Below are 15,892 nucleotides of genomic sequence, written 5' to 3' on the forward strand. Positions count from 1 at the left end.
CTCTGCATCTTCCCTGCTTCCTCTAAGCCTGCATATGATGCTCCATTGTGGGACACGCTGGACAGCGAAATACAAGTGCCGAAATACAAGTGCCGATCCGATCTACAAACTTTTGTAGATCGGGGCGCGACACTGTCCCATGTAGGGATAGGACGATATGAAAATTTCATATCACGATTATTGTGACGCGATTAACGATATTATCACGATAATCAAAATCCATTATACTGGGGCGGAACGTTTGCCAAAAATAGCAGATCTACAAGCTCACAATGCGTCACAACGTGACGTGTTGTGAGCTTAGATTGGCAAAAATAGCCGATCTACAAGCTCACAATGCGTCACAACGTGACGCGTTGTGAGCTTAGATCGGCTATTTTTGGGCAAAGACATTTGATAGAGAGTGAAAAAAAGACTGTATCAAGTACGTATATTATATTATATAGTACGTATTATTATTAAGTACCTTTTACCAATTATAGAGAGTTTAAGTGGTACCGGATTTGCAGCTCGGCAAATAAAAGGTGAATTGATCCCAGTGCATGACAGAGGATGATATCACGATAAATTAAATCTCCACGATACGATTATCGTGAGTGTTTTTTTTTTATCACGATAAACGATAATATCGTGTATCGTCCCATCCCTAGTCCCATGGCGAAGTATTGTCCCAGCCAGGCAACCCGCTCGCATGCACGGTGCACTTTTCATCTCCACTGTCTGGAGGATTGAGAGTGATTTGCCATCACTCGTTCGGTCAGCCTGGCTGTGTTTGTCTGTGTGGGGTTTGACCTATAATGGGACCATAATGGCATCATATGTTAACAGGCCACAGGGATGCTGTCAAACAAACGGTAAAGATTTGAGATGCGCTCACCGAGCCTGTCCGCTTGTAATGTCCCTGCTTGTTATTAATGTTAGCTCCTTGTGTGACCCCCCTGCCCCATCTCAACCATCCACCGGCTGAGAATTAATGGACTTGTTCAAATTAAAAGGTATTTTCATTGCATGCTCGATTTACAGTCAGGCATGACGATCAGTCACTCTTTCTGTATAGTTTAGGACAACCTGAGAGAAACGGTTTCATTTATTTTTTTGGCCGGCCCCAAGGTGTAGGCTAGTCATCAACATTGGCCTTGATTGATTGTAGGCTATACACTCTTTTTTATTGCCCGCCCCCCACCCGCCCCACGTGTGTGTGTGTGTGTGTGTGTGTGTGTGTGTGTGTGTGTGTGTGTGTGTGTGTGTGTGTGTGTGTGTGTGTGTGTGTGTCTGTGTCTGTGTCTGTGTGACTGTGTGTGTGTGTGTGCGCGCTAATCGGTACGATGCACGTGTGTGTGTTTGGCTGGAAGCTATCAATGGCACATCTGTTGTAATTTGTTCACCAAGACACTGGTTACTATCCACATGATATCGCATATTTTCCATGTGTTAATCATGCTGTGCCTCAATGTAGACCCTACAACAGGGGTATTCAACTAGATTAGGCAGGAGGGCCACAATTGTAATGGTTAACCATTTCACCGTTTGTTGTTCGCTATATGTCCGATGTTTTCTGTGCCAGTCCTGAGCACAGGCTTAGATTTTGATATTAAGAACAGAGGAAGTAGATACAGTATTTCAGTATGTTCTACCTGGGTAATTGGCATGGAAGCATCTTAGCTGGAAGTGTCTGAGGCAGGCTGGCAAGGTGAAGTGTTTACATGTTCGTATTTTTTGTTTGTATGTTCGCTTTTACTTTGAGCACCCGACAAGATCACAAGATGTGTTTGAAGTTAATGATGATGGAGAAGATGAAAGATGGACACAATCCAGGTGAATTATTTCTTTGGGGTAAATCCACTCGAGTGGTAATATCCACTCGACACCCAGAAATTGTTTCAAATGGATGGATGAACTGCACTCAGAACTCATCTATTGAGCTCTTGGTATGTTGCCAAGCTACCTTGCACAATCGTGAAGCACAATTTATTTTTACATTGGAATATGGAATGTTTTCCTGGGGCCACAAGAAAGCTCAGCTGGGGCCGCATTTGGCCCGCGGGCCGCCAGTTGAATATCACTGCCCTACAATTAAAGGGACTACACCATGAATTTTACATTTTCCCAATTTGTATGTATTTTTTTGGTGTCCCACCAGCACTTTCTATCCTCACAGGTCCAATTTCTGACCATTGTGTCTTTCTCAGTTTATGGGCAGATCCACGTAAGCAGGTCTCAGAACGGGCTGTCTGATTTTAAGTCCGATTGTGACATCACAATCGGGACCTAGTGCTACCGCTGTGCTGAGTGGGGGTTGGGGAGGGGTGGGCAGGCCTGAGAAGGAGGCAGGAGGAGCTGGGAGAGGGTTGGGGAGGGGTGGGCAGGCCTGCTGAGCAGGAGGTGGGGAGGAGTGTGGGGCCAAAAGTGGCTCAATAGTGCAGTCCTCCCACTCAGGACAAGGTGGCACTGTAGCTGAAAATGCTCTGAAAGCCAGGCAGAAATGACACAGGCTCTGTATTCAGGAGTGGTAATTTAGCCTCAAACCTTTTGAAGTACGTTCTTGGGACACAAACAATGTTATATACATTTTTTTTAAATGCATGGTGTAGAACCTTTAATAGAGGAGTTGGTTGGTGGTGGTTTAGTGTAGTTCAGACAAACTTCAGAGGCGGTTCTAGGGCGTGGCCTCGGGTGGCACAGGTCACTCCAGAAGGTGCCCATTGAGTTACCAGCCTATAGGTGCCTCCCCATTACACCACCTTGTGCATTCAATATGCTCCAAGAGAATGCTTGAAGCATCACTGATCGTGAATTTAAGACACTCACTAACCGGTTTTCTAAGTGTCTTAGCATTATGTGACAAGACAAGAGTCTTGACATTACAATGACGGTGTCAATGCAAAATGACGGTTGGCTTCTTTGCTACTCGTGTTTTCACTAAAATGCCAGTCAATTATCGGCAAAACAATTAGCATAACTTGCTGGAATGGCAATGGGAGAGACCGTTTTCACATGCCTGCCATGGCAGTTTATTTAACAGTATTTATATTTGCACGAGAGTCGACTCTAAGCTCACTTAAATCCATCGATCGAGGATATTAGAGTGTTTTCTCATTCTTCAAGGAGATGTAGGGGTTAACTGGTCGGGTTGGCAGTTAGTTCTGTTTCGAGCATAAAATGTCATGATGACTTCTTGAAATTTCAACACCGCATTCAACAGCCACTCATACAAGACAGCTGTGTGTGTGCTGCGGTGTGTTGTGACGCGAGTCCCTTCATTCGGTGTGCTTGCCTTTCTATTTTCTCTCTCTCACCCTCAGACGAGCCCTCCATCGTCTGCACCTTTCCTGAGTATATCCACGTATGCTGATGTGCAGGGACGTGCTGGGCCCCTGATTCACCCCGGGAAAAAGAGTTGGAGAGGCCCTCATTGCGCGCTATAGAGAGAGATCTCTCTCTATAGCGCTGCTGCTACTCAAAGATTTGTATTGTGACAAAGTGACAACGACAAGCCAGTGGGCCAATTACATGAGTTATATTTCGTCGTTGTCAGGTGGAAACCTTGTATGTCCAAAACCGTTTGTTTTGTATATATCATTTTAAAATTGATTTAAACTAGTGAAAACAGCCGATCTACAAGCACGCTTGTAGATCGGCTGTTTTCACTACTTTTGTGCAACGGCCTTGTACGATGAAGCCGGGCTTTGCTTTGCGAAAAAAATTACAAATTTGAAACTTGGAGATACGAGGTTTCTGCCCGACAGTGACGATTTACTTTGTTGGCCGCCCAGCCCCCAAAATAGAACTGGACCGTTCGGGAGTTGTCCCGCTTTTCCCAATAGCCAGCACGTCCCTGCTGATGTGGTACGTCCTTGTGACCGGTGCCCGTGCGTTAGTTCCCACAGCACCAATTTGCTGACAGTTCTTGATGTCTTTGGCAGTGTCCTGCTAGTCTCATTCTCCTGGCTGCTATTTTCTCACTCACCCTTGGTATTATGACATGTTCTGTCTAGCTGTAGGCTGATGTTAAGAACTGCACGCAACATTCTGGTGTAGCACCCGTCTAGACTATCTACAAGGTTGGTTCCAGGGTCCAGCATTCACTGCCATATAGGAGAACGGACTCTACCGTTGCATAAAAGAAGCTCAGTTTGATTTGTCGGGAGTTCCATACACTGGCCATGCCATTCAGGGCCCTCCATGCACACTGTCAAACTCCTCACTGTTGCCATCTGGGGTCACCACCTTGGCCCTAGTGCACCTGCATACATGGTCATTGCCCGGAGTTGGTTGAGAGGGTTTCGAGAGGTCTCCAGCTTTAGGCACCGGGATGATGTTGGAGAGAGACCACATTTCAGGCTCTCTGATGTGCAGTAGAGCAAGGTTGAAACACTGGGGGAATGCTGGTATATCTTCCTCAGCTCCATCTGCTGTTGTGCCCAGCAGCCTTCGGATTCGGAAGTGGTTGAACTAGGTTGTCCCCCTCTCCTCTGGGTTGTGTCCCTCAATCTGTCCCTCCTTAGTCCTCTTCCGCCCAGTCATCTCATTGATGACCCTCCAGGCCTCCCCATACTGCTTCTTTACCTCCACTCCCCTTTGGTGGAGTTAGTTGGTTTAGCAGATAGTTTGAGGATCCAGTGGAGTTAGCTGGTTTTGTCAGAACTTAGCGCTTTTAATCAGTGGTGTGTTCAAGACTTTTTTTTAGGGCAGACTATAATCTATGATCCGCGGCTATTCGTGTGGCCAGGGCATACGCCAGTGCATAATGCCTATCAAATACGCAAAGGTTCACGAGGGCAGACGCTATTCATATTTTTATTTCCGACAGCAGACGCCGTATACGTGCGTTACAGGTACTGTAGAACACAGCACTACTTTTATTACTTTTCATTGGTTCAATATTTTATGATAGATAGGCCCATGTAGGGTTCACCTTTCTCAGAGCCTATTGTCAACATTGTTCTGAAGAATCTGAACAGTTTTTGGCTACAGTATACAGGCAGCCTGGCTGTCACAGGTTCTCTCTTTTCTCGCTATTAAGTGCCGCATTTAAGCATGCTGGCTCTATCCAAAGTGACGGACTGATGTTCTCTCTCGGTCTGAAACCAATGCTCAATGTCGGACACAAAAACCTCAGACACACAAGATCAGTGTGTGGTTTTCACATGAGATGAATACAAAATAAATCCACTACACTTCCTGCACTTTGGCAATGTGAAAACGGGGTAGTGTAATAAAACTTTATAGGTTATAGGCTAATCACCTTTATAGCTATACATGGTATGAACGTTTCAAAAGACGCGGTAAAATAGCCTTCAAAACCGTAAATAGATTATGCACTCTTTGATGCCAAAGCGCGCCGAAAGATTCCCACAACATAGGATATCTATGCACCAAAAGATTACATTGTAGTAGGCCTATGCTGCTACACACTCATATTGCCACTGCTAGTTGTATTGTGAAAATAGAGCATGGATCTCTAGATAATAGAAAAACTACACACAGGAAAGAGTAAGACACAGATTTTTGCGCAGTAGTGGAGACAAAAAGGATATTCTGACGTGAGTGCGACTGTGTGCGCACACTCGTCCATACATGCACCTTTGTGTGCACATATGACTGAGAAATATGTTATTACAAAACATACTGTATAAAGACCATTGTTTATTTCCCATGTCCCAAATCCCCATGGGGAAAAAAAAGAAAGAAAGAAATAGGATTGTGAAGATATATTTTATGGTCCTATATATTTCAAATCTAGTTAATGTGAAATCCAATAATGACGTTGTACAGCAGGGGTGCCCAAAAGGTAGATTGTGATCTACCAGTAGATCACAAAGGCTGTGTAGGTAGATCACATGACAGGCGCCTAAAAATATAATTAAAACCACAAAACCCCTCTTTTTGACATCTGTCAATTAAGGCATCTTGATTGACATAAAGAAGGGCCTGTCATCTCCATTCATGGCTTCTAAAGTAGGCAAATTGGGGGGCAATGCTTTGTTTTCGTAGCCTTACAAAGAACCTGAAAACCTACCACTTCCATACATGGAATGACGATTTTTTTCCCCCACTATTTCCCATTTGATGTGTGTGTTATGTCAGTGCCGCTATTCCAAAGCCCCCTAACATACATTTTTTGGGGTGGGTAGATCACATTGAGCTGGTCATTCTAAAAGTAGCTCTCAAGTGAAAAAAGTGTGGGCACCCCTGTTGTACAGTATAGGATCAGATTCCCCCTGAGCCAGACACTAAAATGGATATAGTCAAGGAAACACATTTGCAGTTGAACTGAGAACAACGACGGTTGAAGGGCTAATCAAAACTGAAATATGCAATTGAAAATATGACCATTTGTACTGCATATGAGTAGGCTCACAGTATCAGTCCATTTAAAACAGACAGGGAGAGAAATCAAACACTACCTGCGAATAGCTGGTTTCTTAGTTTTTGCCTCTCCTCGATAAAAAAAAGCGTGGAAATCATGGAAGGTGGGTGGACAGCTTACTGTACTTTTAAAAGGAGAAAGCAATGGAGCGTTTCGGTTTGCATCATGGCCATCTGCTTATATACTTCTAGTTTTTTATCAAGACTCCTGGCTCAGAGAGACTGGTCTCTCTCTCTCTCCCTCTCCCACACTCACAAGAGAGCAGGAACGCAGCAGAACATGCTAGTTATCACATATCACTGCCAAGCTGTTTGAAGCATGACAATGAATACAACATGTTAAAACAGATGCTGTTTAAATAAACCACATGGATAATGTCTTTATCTAAACAAATGGTTCCAACGCGGAAAATAAAAAAGGCTATATTTTGACTCTAAAGAGAGTTGCACATGGAACCTTGCTGTGTGAATGTGTGAATTTACTCTCACTTAGTTTATTATTACGAATGTTTTACAAATTCCACAAAGTCATTCGTATCGCCCCAAGGATGTAATCACTGGACGTAATGACTGCAATTATTTTATTCTGCTAGCTATAGATTGGTCCCCAACCCTGGTCCTGGAAACACAGACTACTTCAAGTTCTCTGTGTTCTACTAGTTAATTGCTAAATCACTTCCTATTTAGGCAGAATGAAAACAAGAAGTTGTCTGGCTCCCTTGTGACTGTGAGGGACTTGGAGTAATAAAAGGACCAAGGACCCCTTGGTTGAGAGAGAGAGAGATGAAGCAGGGACCCCCACACAACCTTTTCATAGATTCCATATAGTTTAATTGTTTGACAGCACAGTCATCAGGGTATTTTGGATTCTTGGCAATTTGTGTTTTCAGATATTTAACCACTTGAACCGTCAACACTTAATAAACTTGACCTTTCACTCTACTTCTGCTATTTTCCCCCTCTAAACCAAACCTCTTTGCCGAAAATAGGGGATCTACAAGCTCACAACACCTCGCAGCGCGAGTCGTTGTGAGCTTGTAGATCTGCTATTTTGGCTAAAGTTCTCAGAATATGGACCGTAGGGTTCAAGTGGTTAATATAAAAAAGAGAAAAAAGGTTTCTATCACACAAAGATTTGGGGGCCCCCCTGTAGTAACTCTGAGGACCCCCTGGGGGTCCCGGACCCCCTGTTGAAGACTCCTGCTTAACAGTATCAAATGTCTCCCCCCTACACTGTATATATCTACTCAAATTGCGAGTGATACTTGTTAGTTGTAGCCTGCAGTATATGCAATAAAGATTTGAATATTATTTCTGTTGTTTCCTTTTCTTAAGGGTGTCACTGTTGACCGTGTATTCATGCCAGCCTTCAGAGCCAGGATAATAAAGCATTCTACAAACAAGAAAGACAACGTCAGACTGGTAAGATTGTAAGAATGTGAAATGAAGTAAAATGCTGGTTGTGAAATGTTCTGACAGCATTGCAATATACAGCAGCCCCTACTAATAACAAGGGGAATCATAAATCACTGTTTTCCCCCTGTCTATCAAAACACTTCACAAGCACCCAACAGATGATTGCAGCCAAAATGACACAAACTAACTACCATGACTGTCTTTGTTTATTATGCGATGTGAAGAGATAGGTAGTTGAATAATTGGTTGCTACTTTTTGCATGGATACAGCTCGTTGTAATGACAATTAAGCTGAAATGGGATGGGTGAGCAGATTCTAAAGCACAAGGAGGGTGCCAAGCTTTTTTTAACTAATCTAAGGAGGTTGAGAAAGAGAGCTCAATGTCTGAGGATTTTTACATGTTTTAGGAAGGAAGGGAATTAAACATGGATGGTTGGCCCGTGCAAATGTTGGTCGGTAGTATAATCTCTCACGATCTGTCAAAGAACCATGTACGTCAAAGAATCCTTCATAAAGTACAGTGCATAGTTTCATGCCCTGTTGTAACTATCACAAATATCACACATTTGACCTTTAATTAAGAAACGAAGGGTGCAGACTAGTTATCACCAACGGCTTTCTGAAACCTGGACGTAGCAGCATCTTCGATGGTGCATACAGCCTGGGGTTTTGGCCGCCTCCTCTTGGTAGGCGGTGGGATTGAAGTGGACTCAGCGCCAGTTTTTCTACCACTTCCTTTTTTTCTCCCCCTTGTTTCTCCTGAGACCAGCAGTTAGCTTGCTCTCGGGAGGGGGGGGGGGGGGGGGGGGACTCTGTTCCTGGGGAAACGTCTGCCCATTTGTGAATGAGGCAAGCTGTGGCATGTAAAGCCTCGATCAGAGTCTGCGGTGAAGAGCTATCCACCGCAAATTTTAGGTGGAAAGCTTTCCACCTCAAGTCAGAAAATAAGTGAAGGCCATCATAGTCAGTCACGGTGAAGTCCTATTCACCGTGACTGACTGGTCCAGGTCGACCAATCAGTGAACGGGGTGAAGAGCCTATCTGTCTGAAAGTAAAAACAGAGAGATGTGTCGGGACTTGCGGTGGAAAGCTCTTCACCGCGAGGAATGACGCAACGTTGTAGTTTCATGACTCAAAAAGACTACACCGCGGTGGATAGCCTTCCACCGCGGAGCCGACTCTGATCGAGGCTTTAGGGTCTCTCTATTCTTCTTGTAGTATAATCATAACACCTGATCATCATGTTTTTTGGGGGGAGGGGGGGATCATGGCACCCCATCTTTTTCTTACCACATCATCCCCTCTTTTTTTAAAGATTTGTTTTTGGGGCTTTTATGCCTTTATTCGATAGGACGTGTGGGCAGACTGACAGGAAATGGGGGTAGTGACATGCAGCAAAGGTTATGTCCGGATCGGGAATCAAACCGACAACGCCGTCAGGCATCAATGCCTATGTGGCAATGCCTTATGCCAGCGGGCGCCCATCATCTCCTCTTTTTCTCTTCCTGTGTCAAGCCACGCAATCAAGACAGCAGTATCACCAGTAAGACTCCCTAATCAGGAGATAAGCAAACAAACTTTAGAAGGCAATGGTAGCCAATCAGGAGGGAATATGGGAAATGGGACAGATCCATGTTGATGACATGACTTATACTGTGTACAGCTTTGCGTGATTTTAGGGCAAAATCTGTAGGAGCAGTGTCCAAAAATGTGTTCTGCAAGAATCGGCCTCATGGTGGCGCTAGAAGAGAGCCATGTGAGAAATGAGGGGGTTGTGGTTTGGCAACCAAGGAGAGTGTGTGTGCAAAGTTTGGCATGGATAGGGGCAACAGTGGCGGAGATAATGAGTAGGGCAAAAGTGTGACGTGACGTGTGACTGACTGACAGACTGACTGACAGACTGACAGACTGACAGACTGACAGACAGACTGACAGACTGACAGACGGTGGAGGTTTTGATAGTAACTGCGACCGTTTTTTTTTTTTGTGTGTGTGTGAAATCAAGTTTCCCTTTGAGAACTAAAGCTCTCTAAATGAACGACTTTGGACTCCGAAAACATTTACAGATGTTAGCCTGTCTGCTGGAGGGAGACAGAGATGAGGGTAACCATTAAAGATTCATCTTAACAGCTGTTCAGGACAGCCAGTGCATATATCAGTCCAAAGATGATGCATAAAAACTGTGTAAGCAGTCATACAAATGGAAGGGCAAGAAAACTATTAGTGCTACGATAGGCTAGCACATGAACATCAACCTAGCATCCATATAGAAATAACTAATAACCAGTAAGACTCCCTAATCGGGAGATAAGCGACCTACAATAGGGCAAAAATGTGTTTTTCCAAAATCTTCCTGATCCATGTTGATGACATGAGTGTAGACATGCTGTGTAGTGATTTTCGTGATTTTATGGCAAAATCTGGAGGAGCAGTGTCCAAAAATGTGTTTTTAAAAATCGGCCTGAAGGTGGCGCTATATGGGACAGATTCATGTTGATGGGATGAGTGTAGACATACTGTGTAGCGATTTGCGTGATTTTAGGGCAAAAACTGTAGGAGCAGTGTCCAAAAATGTGTTTTAAAAATCGGCCTGAAGGTGGCGCTAGAAGAGGGCCATGTCAGAAATGAGGGGTGGGGTCTCCGCGTTGCCTTGGCGGACGAATAGGTACCGGCCCCGGCTCTCCCGGACGCTCCTAGCCCGAGTTACGGCATTTTATGTGAGCTGCAGTGGAGGGGGTCCTCCACTGGGGGCACCACCACTTTTGCATCCGTTCTGGAGCACCAGGAGTGGGTGGTCCCCAGGAATTCCCCGTGAGCACACTGAGCAGCCCCGTTGGGGTGGTCATTTGGTCATTTTTGCACATTTGGTCATTTTTTACACCTGGGGGTCCCCCAGGGACCTGGGGGTCCCTGGAGCTCCGGGGGTCCTTGGAGGTTGTAGTTTGCCAGGTAAGGAGTGTGTGTGCAAAATGTGGCATGGATGGGGGCAACGGTTGTGGAGATATGAGCAGGGCAAAAGTGTGACGTGTGACTCACGGAGGGACATTTTTTTACACCTGGGGGTCCCCCAGGGACCTGGGGGTCCCTGGAGCTCCGGGGGTCCTTGGAGGTTGTAGTTTGGCAGGTAAGGAGTGTGTGTGCAAAATTTGGCATGGATGGGGGCAACGGTTGTGGAGATATGAGCAGGGCAAAAGTGTGACGTGTGACGTGTGACTGACTCACTCACTGACGGACGGACGGACGGACGGACAGCCGGTGGAGGTTTTGGTAGTAAATGCGACCTACGGTCGCAATAACTACATAATTACAGTAGCTAGCATTATGTGGACAAGCAAACCGCTTCATTGATGTGCAAGTTCACACCTCGTAGGTGCCTGCTCAAAGTTCAGGTCACACACATTGCAATGATAGTTTACGTTTTCAATGTTTTGAGCTGATCTGACTTTTTCTTTTTCAGCAGAACCTCCGACCCATTTATTTATAAGCTACTGTAGATTTAATGGATTTTTTAAAAAGAAATCCGCACAATGGATTAATAAGACAGCACTCAGTCTCAAAGTACAAAGATGCGTTCTCTTGTCTCATGAACTTTGAGAGAATGTTCTCTCCAAGTTATAACTTTACGGGTACTTTACTTTATAATGGATCTCAGCATGGATATTCTTCCTGGGGTCCATCACACCCACAATACAAACCAGCCGGTCGCAGCGTGATTTTAGGGCAAAATGTTTAGGAGCAGTATCCAAAATGGCCTGATGGTGGAGCTATATGGGACAGATCCATGTTGATGACATACTGTGTACCGATTTGCGTGATTTTAGGGCAAAATCTGTAGGAGCAGTGTCCAAAAATGTGTTTGAAAAAGTAGTGTACCATGTGTTTATGATCCGCGATATGATTGGCCAACGTATACACAACGTATACAGATGATGCAGATGACGTCATTTTGCCGCGAAATTCTCCCCTCCTCATGGCTCATAGAAAACATATAAAGAGAAGGCTTTAGAAGCTGAAATTAACGGAGTGGGGGTTCTAAAACTTTAGCGATTTAACAGTTAGGACAATTTTAAGATTTGTTTTATAAAAAAAGTTACATGGTATAACTTTAACTCAACATCACAATGCAAACATAGATAAGACTCCGTCTCCATCTTTCTGTTCGTTCAACCATATCCTCAATCAGTCATAGTTCCTGAAATATGAAGGCATTGTTTTAACTACGTCTTTAGAATAAGCTTGCACAATATGGACTGGCAATGAATTCCACCTTACAGTGGCTCTGTATCATACTTACGTAATACAAACCTTCCTTCTGTTGCGTGTTGTGTTTGATAGTAGTCATGTTGTAAAGCACACCATGGTGCTTTATTTTGAACAACTTGTAATTTCTTCGTCCTTCATTGAAGCACTGGACCAAATTACAAAACAATATTTGAGCTCATTTAAGTCTAGTCTTGGAGCACTGGCTAGTGGCTTGAGTGTCATAGGGACATGACAGGGAGGGAAAGCGCAATTCTTCTTCTAAATTAGGTTGATTTTTTATCGCGAATAAAAGCATCGGCATTATTAATATTATTGCAAATTAATTAATGCAAATGAGTAGACCCTGCATGGGACAAGATTTCACCGAAAAGAAGAGAAGGTCTGTTTTGTCAATGTTGAGCTTGTAGAATATTTTCAAATAACCAAAGTACAGTGATAAAGTGGTTAATGCATGTTTTGTAATAGGCTAATAATACAAATCTACAAAGTAACTAGCAACTTTTCAAGTTTTCAAAGAATTGTAGTAAAAGTACAATATAAAGAAGCAAATGAAAGTATTTATCAGAAATCATTTGCTGTGAACAAGACCGTCGTATATATGCGTTTTTGAAAAATGCAAATTAAAGCGTTTATCAGAAATCCAAATGAAGGAGAGGTAGTTGTAAAAACGTGTGGTTAATGTATGTTTTGTAATAATAATACAAATCTTCAAAGTAACTAATAGGGCTGTCACGATATGACATTTTACATGACGATTAATTGTCACGTTGCGATTAACGATTTAATTGTGTTTGCCGTTGACAATTACATTTCTGTTTGGCTTTTAGGCTTTGAAGTTGCACATGGCAGATATGACACATAACCTAAATACACAAAGAAATTACTGACATATTTGACAACTTTCTACTTAAAAAATAACATTAATAGTGGAAATAGCCGATCTACAAGCTATTTCCACTATTTCTGAAAATGTATGAACATTTTTCAACATTCGCGAATATGACAATTATGACAAAATAATTGCGATTATGTCAAAAATGTGCGATTACACGATTATATAATAATTGTGTCAGGCCTAGTAACTAATAACTCAAGTTTTCAAACAAATTGCTGCGGAGTAAAAGTACAACATTTGCCTCGGAGACGTTGCCAAAGCAAGTGTCAAAATATGATAAAACTACAAGCTCACAGCGAGGCGTTGTGAGAAAAAACGGGGAGCATTCCGCTCCTCGCCTTCCCAACACCACCCACTGTGAGATGTCAGCCCAGGCATGCAGAGATGCACTATTCAACTGTGTGGCCGAGGGAGGGAGGGAAGGAGTAAGAAAGTTATGTGTAATCTGTGTAGCAGTGAGCAGGGACGTGCTGGGCCCCTGATTCAGCCCGGGAAAAAGAGTTGGAGGCCCGCCGCCCTCATTGCGCGCTATAGAGAGAGATCTCTCTATAGCGCTGCTGCTACTCAAAGATTTGCCATTTCAGATCATGACAAGTGACAAGCCAGTGGGACAATTATATTTCGTCGTTGTCGGGTGGAAACCTTGTATGTTCAAAACCGTTTTTTTTCTATTTATCATTTAAAAAATGATTTAAACTAGTGAAAACAGACGATCTACAAGCACACAACGCCTCGTGGCGCGAGGCGTTGTGTGCTTGTAGATGTTTTCACTACTTTTGTGCGACGGCCTTGTATGATGGCTTTGCTTTGCGAAAAAATGTACAAATTTGAAACTTGGAGATACGAGGTTTCTGCCCGACAGTGACGATTTACTTTGTTGGTTGCCCAGCCCCCAAAATGGAACGAAGGCCGACATTGTATTTTAATTTTTTTCCTAATGGCCGGCCTGGACCGACTGGGAATGAACCGGCCGTTCGGGAGTTGTCCCGCTTTTCCCAATGGCCAGCACGTCCCTGGCAGAGAGTAGGAGAACGCGTAGGTAGAGATAACAAGCTCACCTCGAAATGAAACAAACTTTCAGTCTTCTTCTTGCCAGCTTCTTTTGTATGGAATGTTTTCACATTCGCACCTCATCCTCACAGGACGACAACTTCAGACTTTTTGCTTCTTTGGTTGCACGAAGATGTTAACACAGAAGCAAAGTAATCAAAATACAGCAATAAATAGCAGGGGGAAAAAAATTAAGAAAGAAAGATAATAGCAGTAATTAATTAGAGTGGAAATAAACCTCCATATCCTGAGAACAATACATACGACTAAATAATATAAATAATAATAATAATAATAATAAACATACAACTAAAATGTTATGCCTTGTTTGAGCTCGTTCCCAGCCAATAATTCGTCCATCATGCTGAGTTGTTTCTGCTGGGGACGACCGTAATTAGCTGATGGACCCTGTCAGAAATAATAACAGTTGCCTTTGTCTTGTTTGGGTTTTCTTTTGACCGAGAGAGAGGGCCCCATCATAGCCTATCAGTCCCGTTAAATTAGTCACTCTCACATGAAGGCTTTTGTTATTCTAAAGTCCAGCCTGATTACTGAACCTTCTCCATGCACTCCAACGTAGGAACAATCACTTGATAATAGTATACGAAAAAGTACCTCTGACCTACTGTATTGATGAATTTTTTTTTTCTTCTTCTTCTTTTTTTCAAGTTCATTGGTTTTTGATGTGCCTCACAAAACTTTTGATGACTTAACCCTCAAATACATGGAACGCGTCCAAGTTGCGTTAGATTTTAACCATAATTTTATGCTTTAACCAGTGAAAAATAGCAGATATACAAGCTCACAGCGCGGCACCGAGTGCCGCGCTGCGAGCGTGTAGATCTGCTATTTTTGAAAAATCGTGAAAATTTGTGCAAGTCTTTGAATATTTTTGACTCGATCTTTGACCCGACTTCTAAATCCTTCCTCTCAATCAGTGGTTCTCAAACTTTTTCATGTCAAGGACCCCAAAATTACAGGTATTTGGCCATGGACCCCCATCTCAAAATATGTTGTTCCAGGGACCCCCCAGAAGCAGAGATTTGAGTTACAAACGTTTGCTTTGAAAAATATATATTGAAAAATGTGCACACATTTTCAAGATAAAAAAAAAACATAGCAGATCTACAAGCTCGCAGCGCGGCACTCGGTGCCGCGCTGTGAGCTTGTATATCAGCTATTTTTCAATAGTTAAAGCATTCAATAATTCTAGGCCTAAATGGGTTAAAGAGAGTGCGTTAAAGAGAGTGAGAAAGAGAACGAAAGAAAGGCTCTCAGTGATCCCTTGAGATGTAATTATCAACCTTGCTTCGTAAGACTGAGTGGAAGGGAAAGAGTGGAGAGACACGGTGGAGAGAAAGACAGAAATAAATATTATAGGGAGAGAGAAAGGTACAACCATCATGGTCCAAAGAGTAGTGAGAGAGCTAAAGAGAAGCAATAGAGAAACTAAGATGGGTCGCAAAAAAGGAGAGAGAAGTGATATCCTTCACACACTCACTAGCACAGTGGTTCTCAACCTTTTCAGGCCGCGACCCCCAAAATAATCATATTTTAACAGGGGACCCCCAAAATAATCATATTTTAACTGGGGACCCCCAACACTGGGGACCCCCAAAATAATCATATTTTAACTGGGGACCCCCAACACTGGGGACCCCCAAAATAATCATATTTTAACTGGGGACCCCCCACCCTGACGAGCACAAAGAGTTGAGGCATTACATTTTGTATAACACGGTTCTATGAGCATGTAGATCTGCTATTTTCACAATTTCTGCCTCTAATATTTGACAATTTGGCCAATATTTAATTTGTCATTTTAAACAGTCCTTAAATTGTCACTTTAGAAATGTGCATATACCCTCTATACACTTAAACGTTATGTTGGTTTGTTT

This window comes from Nannobrachium achirus (assembly GCF_963921795.1).
Source record: "Nannobrachium achirus genome assembly, chromosome: 11".
Taxonomy (NCBI): domain Eukaryota; kingdom Metazoa; phylum Chordata; class Actinopteri; order Myctophiformes; family Myctophidae; genus Nannobrachium; species Nannobrachium achirus.